Source organism: Myotis lucifugus, unplaced genomic scaffold, assembly GCF_000147115.1.
Source record: "Myotis lucifugus unplaced genomic scaffold, Myoluc2.0 scaffold_13, whole genome shotgun sequence".
NCBI lineage: Eukaryota > Metazoa > Chordata > Mammalia > Chiroptera > Vespertilionidae > Myotis > Myotis lucifugus.
Genome location: NW_005871061.1, coordinates 7,748,617 through 7,763,455, shown reverse-complemented (window position 1 = coordinate 7,763,455; position 14,839 = coordinate 7,748,617). Strand labels below are relative to the sequence as shown.

The 14,839-nt window shown below is 40.3% G+C and overlaps 2 pseudogenes; both read right to left on the bottom strand.

The window, feature by feature from the left end:
- Window positions 1–1,302: 1,302 nt before the first annotated feature.
- Window positions 1,303–6,299, bottom strand: LOC102425928 (annotated as a pseudogene).
- A 461-nt stretch (window positions 6,300–6,760) lies between these two features.
- Window positions 6,761–9,402, bottom strand: LOC102425619 (annotated as a pseudogene).
- Between the last annotated feature and the right edge of the window lie 5,437 nt (window positions 9,403–14,839).

Sequence of the window (14,839 nt, the reverse complement as noted above, 5' to 3'; positions counted from 1 at the left end):
CGTGACAGGGGGGAGCTACCCCAACCCCTGATCGACCCTGCTCTGTGTGTGACAGGGTATGGAGCCCCAACCCCCCTGATGGGCCCTGCTCTGTGAGTGACAGGGGGCAGCGCCCCAACCCCCTGATCGGCCCTGCTCTGTGAGTGACAGGGGGCAGCCCCCCAACCCCCCAATCGGCCCTACCCTGAGCGTGACTGAGGGTGGCATTGCAACCTCCCGATCAGCCCTGCTCTGTGCATGACAAGGGGCGGCGCCCCAACTCCCCAGTCGGCCCTGCTCTGAGCCTGACCATGGGCTGCACCTAGGGATTGGGCGTGCCCTCTGCCACCCAGGATCAGGCCTAAGCCAGGAGGTCATTATCTCCCGAGGGGTCCCAGACTGGGAGAGGGCACAGGCCGGGCTGGGGGACCCCCCTCCCCCCCCCGAGTGCACAAATTTTTGTGCACCGGGCCTCTAGTTATAAAAATAATTATATATTACTTAAAATGTTAGAGAAACATAAAGACAAAAGGCAAATGATTGTGAGTCTTCAAGCATTTTCTTAATGAGTGGATTTTATCTTTCATTTACTCTCTTTGACCATGAATATTCCTAACTCATTTAGTTTATGCTTTCATTATCTATCTACCTATCTATCTATCTATCTATCTATCCATCCATCCATCAATCATCCATATAACTTTCTAGTTATCTATGTATCTATTCATTCACCCAGACCCACATTTAAACCTACATACACCCACACAGTCCCAGAATATGGAACATGCTACTCTTGACAAGTAGGAGGGAAGGAGATCAATCAGCTATAAGTGTGAGCAATAAATAAGGGGTGCCCACAATTGTACTTTTTAAATTCAATCTATTGGGTTAAATTGGTTAATAAGATTATATAGGTTTCATGTGTACATTTCTATGATATATGATCTATATATTGTACTGTGTGCCCATCAACCAAAGGTAAATCATCTTTTGATACCATATATTTGACACCTCCCTTTCCCTTTACTACCCCTACCTCTTCCCTCTGGTAACCACCATACTGTTATTTGTGTCTATGAGTTTTTATTTGTTTGTTTTTTCTTATTTGTTCACTTGTTGCTTTCAGTTTTATATCTCACACAGCTGATCTGTTTATTATTTCTATATTAGGTCAAAATTAAAGTTCTTCTCAGATGGAGGAAATGTGTGTTTGGTGGCGGGGGGGAAATAAGAGAGAAATTTCAGTACACACATAAACCCTGGATTTTTGTTAGTCACTAGGCCTAATGATTAGACCTACCCACTTACTTTATAAGTGATTAATCATTTTATTTTCATCAAATATATCTTTTATTGCATGTAGAAGAAAGTTTAACCACTCTAATCTCAATTACTCTGCACTGAGCCCTCTTGAATGTTAGATACTTCTAGGTCATTATAATTGAACCATGTCTATCTTTAAATGTTATATGCATCACTGGTGTAATGACTTGAAAAAGAAGAATCAATGGCAGACAACACTGAGAAGCCAACAGGAATAAGGAAAACATCTAGTTTAAGATGTTTATTTCTGATTCTCGGCTTCAGTTTTATGTACTACATCTATTGATAAATATCCAGGGCTCTCATCATAACCCCAGACAGAAAAGAGTTGTTGAGCAAATCTGTAGACACATTCTGTAGCAATTTTCATGTCATCATCTTTCTTATGTCTGAGGGCTTTGGTCCAAATGTTTCCTGAAGTGTTTAGCCTATTGTATTTTGCTCTAAGACTTTCTCCTGGTGCCAGTCAACTTGTTCCTGATGCTCTTTATTGTTTTATCCTTATCAAAATCTTTATTTCATTCAAACTGTCAGGATCTGGCTCATTGACTACTTGGGGTTTCTCAGTTCCATGGGTTCCAGATTACCAGGTATAACTTGAAAATATGCCTCTATAAATCCTATATCTGGGCTGCTAGCAGGTTCATCATCATCTGCTCAGCCCAGTGAGATCTCTCTCTCTCTCTCTCTCTCTCTCTCTCTCTCTCTCTCTCTCTCTCTCTCCTATAAAACAGCTACTACTTGTGCATCCTTGCTTATTTCCTTTAGTCCTGTGTTTTCTTTACCATATTAAAATATTTTCCCAGGTTTGCACTGTTTAACATTTCACATAGACACTGGCTAAGTACCACATGGGTTTTAGTAAACTCATTTGTACTCTTTGGATCAATTCACAAAACCACGAAACTCGGGATTTGAAGTTAGATTTCCTCAATTGTTTAAAAGGATTACAGTGAAGGCAATTCACCTTGTGAAAGGCTTTCAGTGATTCAAGAAAATGAAGTGTGTGCACTCCTAAGGGGAAAGGGCAGCTTTATATTTTCAATGCAATGACATGTTAAGAGTCAGATGTCTTGAAATTGTGACTTTCTGGTCAGACCCTGTAAAGTGAGAGCGCCACCTTTAAGCTATAATATTTTTAGATGAAAAATAAGAACTCTGAATAGTCAGTTATATTTATGCATGAAAAAAGCACTTTTCAATGTACTTCTATTAGTAATATTCTAGTTCCTTTGCCCCAAAGAAAAGATTCAGAGGACCTTACATTCACCAATGAGGCAGTGTTTTCCTTTTGTTTTTTTCCCCTTTGGGGAATGTCAGGGAGAGGTCATTAAATTGTTCTAGTTGGGAGTGATAGATTGCTGACCTCGCTTTACATATTTTATAGTTCCGAACTCCAACTTCCAAATTAGTGGTAATGGTAATGAAAAAATCTGATAAATTGTCAAGTTCTGGGTTTAATCTTTCAGTTTTATTTCTTTTTATTGTGTCATCTCTAAGTTGTTCTAAGAACGGGATAAAAAACTTATGAGCATCAAAGTATTCATAGATAATTGATGCAATATCTAGGATTTGCATTAAATAATTCATAAAAAGGAAAAGGGGAGCATAGATGTAACAAAAATGAACAGGAGTTGATAGATGTTGAAACTGTGTGTTAGATGTGTGGTGGATCATTGTAATCTTGGTTCTACTTTTATATATTTTGAAAATTTCCATAATAAAAGCATAAATTTTTAAGTATTATTCTGCATATACTCAGAACTCTCTGGCAGTAGCTGAAATGGTATGTTTAAGCTTCTGGAGTAAACCTTTCTTAGACCCACAGACATCCTTCTTAATAAGCAGGAGTGCACAAGCCTGATAAGGGCATTGAGCGGGATTTTCTTCCATGAAGTACCTTGCTGAAGTAAATCATTAATTAGAACATACCTCAAATGAAGCAAACACTGTAAAATAGCATTCACACAGCTGGTATTTCCAAAACTGACCTTGGATTTGTTGCTGTTAAGTGAGTGGAAAGGGCCACCTTGTTTATTCCAGTCATTGTGATCCTGGTTACATTTTTGTTTTGTTTTTAAACGCAGGAAGGGGCTGGCTGAGAGTGAAACTAACAAATTTTCATGGAAGAATGATCAAAGGTGTCTGGCTTGAAATACTAGCTGTATGTAGGTTAGTTTTTTCAGAAGAGTTCTTTTCTTGCTACCATAAAAAAAAATGTGGACCACTAAGGCCTTAGGTTTTCTCTTCAGCATGTTTCAGACTCTGCTGTTTCTCTCCGTGGTTTTTCAATACTATTTTCCATGTGGGGATGGGGGTCTGTTTACTACTGAGATTGGGTAAAATATCATTCTCTTTTGAATAATCTTTATTCATATCTAAAACACTTCTAATGTCTAACAATCCAAATTGGCATTAATGCTGTGACTGTCAAAAATTTGATAGTCCCAGACATCTGTTTTGCAACCTTTGGAGATACTCTAGTCCAAGAACTTTTTCAATTAGAAGTTCATCTTTAGTTTCCAAAGTTTCTGCTTTTGAAGGAACTTGTTTTTCCACTGTCTTCTTTCTGTGATGTCTTACTACCTAGAATAGTTGCAATGCTAAAACATACTATTGATAAGATATCATAGAGGTATGAAGATTGTTTTGATGGATTACATCTAGAAATAACCCCCTTTGATCTGCATCTTTGCAAGATATTTTGTCAATAATCAGTAGGCTGTTATCTTATGGAGTTAACATCAAGTGACTTTGATTTGCTCTATCAGGTCAAATAACCACATTTTTAATCTAATTATTTAGCTGAAATATCCTTGGACTCCCTCCAGTTTTATAGTGAACCACCAGGTTGACTTATATATTTCATAAATTCAGAAGTTCTTTTTTTCCCATCCTGTAAAACAAGTCTGCCTGCTACCAGCTCAGAGAAGACCATGTGTTTAGAAAAATCATCCTTTAAAAAAATGCTTTTAGCCAAAAATAACATATAACTTCACTAGAAGGTTTCGATGCTGGGGGAAAGAAGGACCAGTGGAGGGATTGTCCTTCACATCCTGAATCAGAAAGGGACACAGGATTTATCCTGTGATTTTTCTTAATCCCCACTAGGGGCAAGAGGTTGTGTCAGCATAAGCAGAGTTATTACTATAAGGAAGAAAACAAAAGAGAATTAAATAATTTTTATAAACTAGAAAGTGGGAACAAGTAACAAAACAGAATTTCCATCTAGCTTACTGGTAAACAGACCCATTAGCACACTCTCAGGGGGCTGTCACTGGTCCCAGAACTGGACAGGAAACCTTAGAAATCCTAAAAGCCCAGTACTGGAGGTGAGGGTAAGAAATTCCTCTGCCCAGGGCATGCACAATAAGAACTAGATGATGTAATAAAACTTTTGGACATTCACAATGGGAGTCAGGGTGATGAAACAGAGGGGCGGGGCCTTGCGTGGGAATAATCAGAAAGGTAATTGGGTTGGATAGAGGGCATGAAGTCCCAATAGAATTTACTGGGAGTAGGGCTTCATCCAAGCCTGGGAAGAGTTAGAAGTTTGGTTTGGATAATTTAAATAGTTCTTTGTCCTTTGCCTAAACCAAGAAGATATATAAAAAATTAACAGAAGCCTCACTGTAGTGCTTCTAGAGCCTGCCCACCTGCCCTCTAGATCCCCAAGGATGTATTAATTCCTCTTAATTCACAATAAAATCTTACCATCACATTTAAACTTCTCCACGCATGTGCGTTTGGAATTCTTTCCTCATGCCACTGCAAAAGGACCTTTGATAATTTCACTTATGTAGTATTTTATGATGTGAATATATCATAAAATATTATTATATATTCACCAACTGAGGTTCATTTGGGTAGCTTTCACTTTTGGGCTATATGAACGATGCTGCTTTGAACATTTATATATGGTTGTTGTGTGGACATAACTTTTCATTTCCTTTGGTAAATGCCAAGGGGTGGAATTGCTGGGTAGTATGCTTAACTTTATAAGATGTTGCCATACTATTTTCCATTTCCAGTTTTTACACATATTTGCCAAAATTTAGCAGTTTCAGTCTTTTTAATTTTAGGCATTTTAGTTAAGTGGGTAAATATATGTCATTGGGGTTTTCATTTGTATTTTCAGATGATTAGTGACATTGATGATTTTTCCATGAGCTTATTGGTCATTTATAATTTTCCTTTTTGAAATACCTATTAAATTGTCTGCCTATGTTTTATTAGAATGTTTGCCTTATCTCTGACTTTTTAATAACTATTACTGTTTCATTGTTTATAATCAGTCTCCATTTGGTGGACACTGAAGCTGTTTCAGGTTGTTTTTAGAATTATAAACAGGATTTTAATTACTGAATTATCTTTTTTTTTCTTTTTATGAGTTTTTTTTCTTTTTTAAATATTAAACTTATTTGAAAAGACAAGGGGCCAACCTCACCAGGCAGCTTGGCTGGCATAGCAGGTGTAAGCTACAGAGCTTAAATTCATCTACCAAAAAAGTAATAAAAACAAAATTTAAAAGGGCACCTTCAACAGAACACAAAGCTTCCAGCAGGCACATGAGCTTGCAGTGAAAGCTTCAGACAAAAAAGTAACACAAAGCTAAAATCAGCTCCTGGGCATTTTCGGTGTAAGTTAAACCGCACTTTTTCTCCAGGTGCCTCAAAGGAAATAGTTTCTCTGCAGGTGAGGACAGGAGGGCGCTACTAAAACCAGGTGGGCAGGCAGGCAGGGGCTTGGTTGGTTTTCCGAATAGCCTGGGGCAGTGGTGGAGCCTAGCCCTCTATGAGATTTATGGCTCATCTTTTACCAGCGTGGGTGGAGGCAACTGAAACAGAGAGGGCTGTCTCTAGCGCAGGACCCTGGGATTGCAGGGCCTGCAGGCAGCGCTCTTGGTCTCCTAGGACAAGAGCAGCTGTGGAATGAATCTTCTGGGTCTCCTCAGTGACCAAGTAAAACACTTCATCAGGGACATGGATCCAGTTCATCCACAGCTGCTTGACATGGGGAGGAGGGGCGCGAGGCAGGGCAGGGAGCCCCTGGGATCAGGAGCACTTTGACAGAGCACAACTTGCCCTTGAACAGGAGGTTCAGGCTTGGTCCCATGTGCCTGGTCTGTCCATGGCTCCACAAGCACCTACTGGGCATCAAGAGGCGCTTCTTCATGTCACCATCCACCCTGCTGTGCTGCTCATAGCTCCTCTTGCCGAGGATGGTGGGAAAGCCATTATTGATCACAGGGGCAACTTGGTGGAGGTCAGGCCACTGCGCACACTAGATACACTCTTCACGGGTCAGATCGGGGTGGGGGCGGGGAAGTGGGGCAGGGGTGGTTCTGCTTCAGGCTTTGCAAGACTTTGGGCAGCCTGGCCATGCATCCAGCCTTGATGGGCAAGCTGTTGGTGGACAGGTAGGAATGACTGGAGGTGTGCCATGGGCACAGGAACCCTCAGCACAGGTGCTGGGAGATCCACATGAGCTTGGTGGTATGCAGGTAGAAGGCATTTATGGCAGGGATCCACATGAGCTTGTTGGTATGCAGGTAGAAGGCCTGTCTCATCTTCACAGGGAACTTGCCGCTCCTGTTGCTTGGGGCTGGGATGGCATGGGATCTCATGTTACTGAGGTTTGGTCCTGGCCTCTTTCCATCTAACCAGGTTGGCACTTTCAAGTCACTGTATTTCTTCCAATATGTCCAATTAGATGTGCAGAGACAATGCTACATGTTAGGGGGACTCCAAAAATACCACTGGTAAGATTGAGTGATGTGACAGCTCTGGCAGTCCCTGTGCCCACACCCACCTTGATGTTGTTGACGTTGATCTGGTTTGGATTTGGCTTGTTATAAAGGTTGTCCAAAATTCACGCAAGAAGTAATTTTGATAGAAAACACAGGTTTATAATTAAAAATTGTAAATTTTTTTTAAATATATTTTTTATTGATTTTTTACAGAGAGGAAGGGAGAGAGATAGAGAGCTAGAAACATCGATGAGAGAGAAACATCGATCAGCTGCCTCCTGCACATCTCCTACTGGGGATGTGCCCGCAACCCAGGCACATGCCCTTGACCGGAATCGAACCTGGGACCCTTCAGTCCGCAGGCTGACGCTCTATCCACTGAGCCAAACCGGTTTTGGCAAAAAATTGTAAATTTTTTATTGATTCATAAAGTATATAGTAAAAGGTTATGTATGGAATAGCATATCAGGTAAATGGCCTCCACAGCTTTGCTGGCACATACGCACTCTTTTGTTGAAATTTTCCATGACTGTTTTGCATAAATGTGGCTGAATTTCATTGATACAGCACTCAATTTCCTCCTTCAAGGCGTGGGTGGTCGTGGGCTTGTTGGCATAAACCTTAGACTTCAAAAAACCCCAAAGAAAAAAGTCCAACGGCGTTAAATCGCATGATCTGGGCGGCCAATTCTGATCACCAAAACGGGAAATTACATGACCAGGAAATGACTCCTGCAGTAATTGAATTGTTTCTCGGGCTGTATGGCATGTGGCACCATCTTGTTGAAACCACATGTCGTCCACATCCATATCTTGCAATTTAGGCACAAAAAACTGGATTATCATGTTGCGATAGCGAGCACCATTAACTGTTATTGCCCGAGCAGACGAATTTTCGAGGAAGAATGGTCTGATGATACCTCCAGCCCAAAATAAGCATCAAACAGTGACACATTGTGGATGCATTTGTTTCTCAACAATCACTCGTGGATTTTCTGAACCCCAAATGTGACAATTTCAGCCTAAGAAACAATTCAATTACTGCATGAGTCATTTCCTGGTCTTGTAATTTCCCATTTTGGTGATCAATGAAATTCAGTCACATTTATGCAAAACGGTCATGGAAAATTTCAACAAAAGAGTGCATATGTGCCAGCAAAGCCGTGGGGGCCATTTACCTGATATCCTATTCCATACATAACCCTATACTGTATACTTTATGAATCAATAAAAATTAACAATTTTAAATTATAAACCCTTGTTTTCTGTCAAAATTACTTCTTGCGTGAATTTTGGGACATCCTTTAGTTGGGGATATAAACTTGCTTTAATGCATTCTCAGCTTCAGCTGCTTTCAAATGTTTCTGCTGCACATATCTATTGGCGGTCTTCCACATGGAGTAGTACTGGATGATGCTGGTGAGTGACTTCCAAGGTAAGAAGTCTTGGTGGATGTTCTTGAAATCTTTCCTGTATTTCTCCAGGGCCTCCTTGAAGATACTGGCCTCTGAGACCGATCACTCCTCCATTTTATCCCAGCAGAGCATGAGCCCACCCTGACACACCAGAGCCAAAATGGCCTTGGAAAAGTCATACAAGTTCTTGTGCAGCATGTCCATGAGGTGGAACAGGGTGATGTCCTGGGAGGCAGGTGCAGCGCTCATGTGCAGGTTGGGCTGTCAGACGGAGCTGCTGCTGTAGTCAAGGGTCGGCTCAAAGTTGCCCAAGGAGTGGGCCACCACCAGCAACTGGTCAATCTGGTTGTGTATGACTGAGCTGTGTGTCTCCCACACCTTGGTCTCAAATTTGGACTGATCATGACTGTACTCCTCTCCTTCCAGGTGGATGATGTCAGCCAGGTACTGGTTTCCCATAGGAATCTCCCCTTTGTCGGCCAGCAGCATCTTCTGCTGTGGGTCTTAGATGAGATAGTAGAAGTCTTTCCACTCCAGGTAGGACTTGAGCAACTGAGTCTCACTGAGCAGAGAGAGTGATGCTGTTCTCTCTTCTGATGTGGGTGTCAAGCAGCGACTCCAGCTCTCTTGAAAGGAACAGCTTCCAGTCCTACTTGAACTTCACCAGAAAGCATCTCTAGTTCTCTATCTCCTCCTTGATTTCCCCTTCCTCGCTATCGTTGACCCCTGGTCCAGTTTTGTAGCAGATGGACAGGTTGGCAAGCTTGTCTGATAGGGTGGCCAGAGCAATGAGGGTGCTGGAGATGGCCCCCAGTAGAAGCAAATCACCTTGGCCTCCATCTTCCCATCGGTCCTTGCGGAGCTCCTCAATTCTCTGGATTGGGTAAAGGCTGCTGGAGGAGTTCTAGAAATAGACATAGTCTCCAACCCTGTACATGTTGGGGGGCCATGTCTGGCAGCTGTTGTCCGGGGTGGCAGGCCAGAGCATGGTGGGCAGGCTGTTTAAAGGGCGGTGCTGCAGGCACTGCTATATATATCCTATATAATAAAGAGGCAATATGCAAATTGAACCTCATGCCATAACACCATCACAAGATGGCTGCACACACAGCAGGAGCGGGGCAGCGGGGTCAGAAATGGCAGCCACTCTGTGCAGCTTCCACCAGGTTTCCTGTGGTCCCGTGGGGCACAGGGGTCCCATCATCTGCTTCGTGCGGCTTCTTCCAAGGTCTCCACGGCCCCGTGCATGGGGGGCCCTGTGTCCACTTCGTGCAGCTTCTGCTGGGGTTTCCATGGCCCCATGTGCACACCATATGGGTGGGGCCCGGTGGCCACTCTGCACAGCCCAAAGGTGGGGCATTGGGGCGGCACTCCAAGACTTAGGGCCATCCCACAGTGTGCTGGCCATGTGGGGCAGGACTGGCAAGACTCCGGGACTCAAGAAGGTCCCATGGCACGGGGGGGGGGGGGAGGGTTCCAGGTCTTGTGCTATTTCACTGCGATAAGGGCACTCAATATATATATATATATATATATATATATATATATATATATATATAATCCCGAGAGGAGAGAAGAATATAATGGTGAGTGGATGCATAATCTTTCATTGTATGGACATGGTATTATTTATTTAACCAGTTCTTTTTTGGTATATATTTGGATTGTTTCTCCTTTTTCATTACTACAAACAATGCTGGAATGAGCATTCTTTTTTGTATATATTTTCACACTTATCTGAATATTTTATTATGATAAATGCCTTTTGATATATACTTCCAAACATCCTTGAGCAAATATTATACTAATGTATTTTAACTTTTTATTGCAGAAAAATTTAATATATACAAAATTAGAGAGAGTAATATTACCTCCTTACCCCATGTAGCTATCTTTGAGTTGTAACAATTATCTACACACTGGCAATCTTGTTTCACAAATTCAGTCTTGTTTCAACATTACCCACTTTTAAAAAAATATTTTATTTTATTTATTTTAGAAAGAGAGGAAGGGATAAGGATGACAAGACAGAAACATTGATGAGAGAGAAACATTGATCATCTGCCTCCTGCACGCCTCCCACTGTGGATTGAGTGGCTGCTAGTTTTGAATTTCTTCTAATTGTGTGGCTAAATGACTTTCTGTGTACCCTTCAGATACCTTCTTTGCTGGCTCTTGGCTGTTCAGAGCCCCCTATTTTTGTTGTTGTTAATTCTCACCTGAGAATATTTTTTCCATTGATTTTTAGAGAGATTGGAAAGGGAAGGGGAGAGAGAGAAACATCGATGTGAGAGAGACACATTGGTTGGTTGCCTCACTTGCTCTGACCAGGCCAGGGCTCAAACCTGCAACCCAGATACATGCCCTTGACTGGGAATTGAAGTCGGGACCCTTCAGTGCATGGGCCCATGATCTAACCACTGAACAATACCGCTCAGGATTCAGGGCCCATTTTAAAGCCTCAAATGTTCAAATCAGAACACCTTGGTCCTGACTTCATTTACCTAAGCAAAATTTACCTAATCCACCACTTCTGGTTTCCTCAGAGTCCATTAGAACATTTCACTAAATGACAGTGGGTAGGAATGGGTTAATTAGGTAAATTCGTTTCTGCTATAGTGTTATGAGTTGGTGGGTTGTTCCCACTTCATTATCAAAGAAGATAATGAATTGCTCAACCAAACTAAAATGTAATCAGAAAAGTACTTCTAATAGTGAAAATTTAAGGCAACTGTGTTAGTCTGATTAAAGTTTTTATAGCTTTCATTGCTTCTTCAATCATACTACATAGCCCTTGTTTTAAAACTGGTTCTGTTCAACTACTTAGTATCCTTCATTGCTAGTCCGGTCTTTTAGCCTATGAATCCAGCATAATCGTAGTAGGTGAGTTTATACTCTGCTATACACAAGGGAAGCCGTTCGAAGTTGTTCTTACTATTGCAAAAAAAAAAAAAACTCTTTGTATGTCTACACGGATCTGCAGAGGGTATTAAATAAATGACAGGGTGGAATCTTGACTGGGTTTGAATATTAATAGGCAACCAAAACACTTCTTTTCTAGAAATGCTTGAATATTATGCAAAAATATTCTGATTTTCCTTTTGAGAAAATACAATACTTTAGTAAAAGCCACACTTTACATTTCCATAGTGCTTGACAGCAAAAAGTACTTTCCTAAGCATTATTTAATTTGAAGTTCACAATAGGGACTATGAGTTACACAAGGAAGAAACTCTCATTCCAATGTCACAGACAAAACCACTAATGTGATTTTTCAAGTTCACCCAGTCATTTAGTGACAGAACCTATATTCTCAGTCCATTCAGTGTAATTCAACTTGTAAGTGTCAAGCAAATGCAAGATCAATTGCAACCTGACATTTCACAAGTGAGGATCTTTGATTTAATTTCCTCTTCCTTTCCTACTCTCCAAGGAAGTCAGTTCCTGGTAAGAATAATGACAGATTTTTTCCCCCATCGTATTTATTGAATGAAAGTCAACTAGTGATCTGAATTTTTTATACTATGCAATATAAATTTTGGAAATTATTGATTTGCCTTTGTCCTTATTCTAGTGTAGATTCTGCATTAGTCTGAGCCCTCCAAAAAGTTACCTGAAAGTAGAGGCAGTTCAAGAAGTATTATATGAAGTGTTCCTTTATTCCACACATATTTTTGAGAATCTTCTGTTAGGAAAAAAATAAAACAGGATAATGGTGAGAACAGGATTATTTTGGATGGGATGGTTTGAGATGGCCTCTTGAAAAAGGTGATATTTAACCTCAACTCTGATAAAAAGTCGGGAGAGCATTCCAGGCAGATGGAGTACCCAGCACAAAGACACGGAGGCAGAGAACAGTTTTATGTGTTCATGAAACAGGACAGTGTGACTGTGGACAAGGGGGAGAAAAGTAGGATATAAAGTGGAGAAAGTAAGTGGTGGACAGATTACAGAGGGATGCATTTGGACCATATTTTAAGTGCAATAATAAGTCATCACATCATTTTACAGGAGGGGTGATTTTGGATGAAAATATTATATGGAAACTATTTGTCTTAAGTGAAAATACTCTTCCGAATCCTTGTGGAGTTATTTAGAGCTAATGATGTAGAATGTGGAGTCTCCATAAATTTGCCTACTTGACCCTAATAACCTACTTCTCTACCACCATCCATAGTGGTGAACCTAGTGTAGTTTTCTTTGTAAATGGGGTATTTTTTTGTAGCCTTTTGAAATGTCTAGGTTCAGTCTGGTGAGTTTTTCATCATTATATTTTTCTCCTGAAAGCACAGTGAATCTATATAATTGGAGGAAGGGGGGGTATTCATTGAGGGGTGGGAAAAGTATGTTAGATGCTCCTTTATTCTTTGGTTCTATAATTTAAAGTCTCAGTAATGTCATATAATTTTGGGAAAAACAGAAATATATCTTTGTGAAATAACTCTGCAAAAACATTTTTTTCTAGGCTATGGGATACAACCGCCTATATAACATAATAGCAATTCCAAACCACATTGCTTAGTTTCCATTAAACCTGTACCTTAACTTTAAATTTCACTAGTTCATAAGCTCTTTTTGCCCAAAGGATGAAAGTGTCTAAATACCAGTTATAAAGGACAAAATGTTTCTTTGACTATCTTGAGATAAAAAGGTAGCCTTTTCTATCATAAAGGCAACATTTCTCCTTTCACATTCTTTAAAGATTTGCTTTGTAGACCATTAAACCTTTTTCCCCTGGAACCCAATGCCTGCCATGTACTAAGATTTCTCTCTCTCTCTCTCTCTCTCTCTCTCTCTCTCTCTCTCTCTCTCTCTTTCTCTCTCTCTCTCTCTCTCTCTCTCTCTCTCTCACACACACACACACACACACAACTTTCCAATGTGCTTTCAAATTGCCTTTTTCTTTTGATTCAGATCATTAGTAATGGTCATGGGAAAAGTCTCTGATATCTAGAGGGAAATGCAGTAATTTAGAAGAAAGGTTTCCCTTTGGGTTTAACTATACAGTTTGGTTCAATTTTATTTGACATTTTTGTCCATCATAGTATGAGTCCCTTTTTTTTCCTTTTCATAGACTGAAAGAATGGTTTATTTTTTTAGGCTGCTGCCCTGTTCTCTGCTGTTCAAAAGGAAACAAAGGTTTTCTTTTCATCCTTTTTCTTAGTCTCTGAGTGAAAGGCTTATGAAGGTTGGAGGATTGATAGCCGTAGGAGATTAAGAAATGTCTTTAATTCACAAACAGCTCTGAACTTGCAGTTGTTCAACCCTAGTGATGAGCTAGAGTTATGCTTTTCTCACTTCTTATGTGGGTAAAGAAATTGCTCTCTGATTTTCTAGTTTCTACTTCAAGGATATTTTAGTTCGGTTGGATAGGATATATATTGTCAAGGAGGGAAGAAGGGAAGGCATACTTCTTACAAAATCAATAACCCTTGCTTCCAGCAGGCTGGAGAGAATCAACTCTATAGTCAGACCATTGCTTCTATGAAATGAGGAAACGTGATAAAACATTCCCTGAGTGCTACTAGGTGCTGAGACTCTACTAGGTATTTTACATATGCTATATCATTCTAACAGCAATTATTTGAAGTACCTATTACTATATTCCATTAAATGAGATTTAAATAATTTAAGCAATTTGATCAACATCATACCGCTATGTGAGTTTCAGACTTTGGATTTTAACACAAGGCTGCTCATGCTGTTTTTCATTGCATTATACTTTCTTTTTAAAGGATGGTCAAGAATGCAGCAGCCAGCATGTCTGTATGCTAGTATTCCCTCATCCCTAACCACCAGTGTTTACATTTGGTGTGGTACATCTCTCTGAGTGCATCATACATGACATCTCTTTGATAATATTAGTGGTGTATCTTTCCTGATGGGTTAGGAAGGGTAAGAAGTCTGGGTCACACTTATCCATGTTCATGCAAACCGTCCTTGACCACACATAACCGCAATAATAGTAGCTAACATTTACTGAGCCCTTACCACGTGCCAGGCACTCTGTTAAGAATTTTTGAAATATCACTTAATGCTGACAACAAGCCCAGGATTGAGACATATAATATTGTCATTAACATTTCAGAAAATGCAGACACAAGTAGATTAAGTGTATTGTCACAGAACTGTGTAGCAGTCAGAATTTGAATTAAGTAGGCTGATTCCATAAACTATGCCCTGATCCAATGTACTATACTGTGTTATATACACAATGTAGCACAGGAGAAAGATCTAAGTATAATAGAATATACCAGGCCTCAGTCATTTTCAAATGTTGTCTGAGAAGCATACTAATGTTTTTACCTTATGAACCAATGCTGCTTTCTAACTCAATGCTATTATGTTCAAAACATGCAGAATAAAGTACTGTA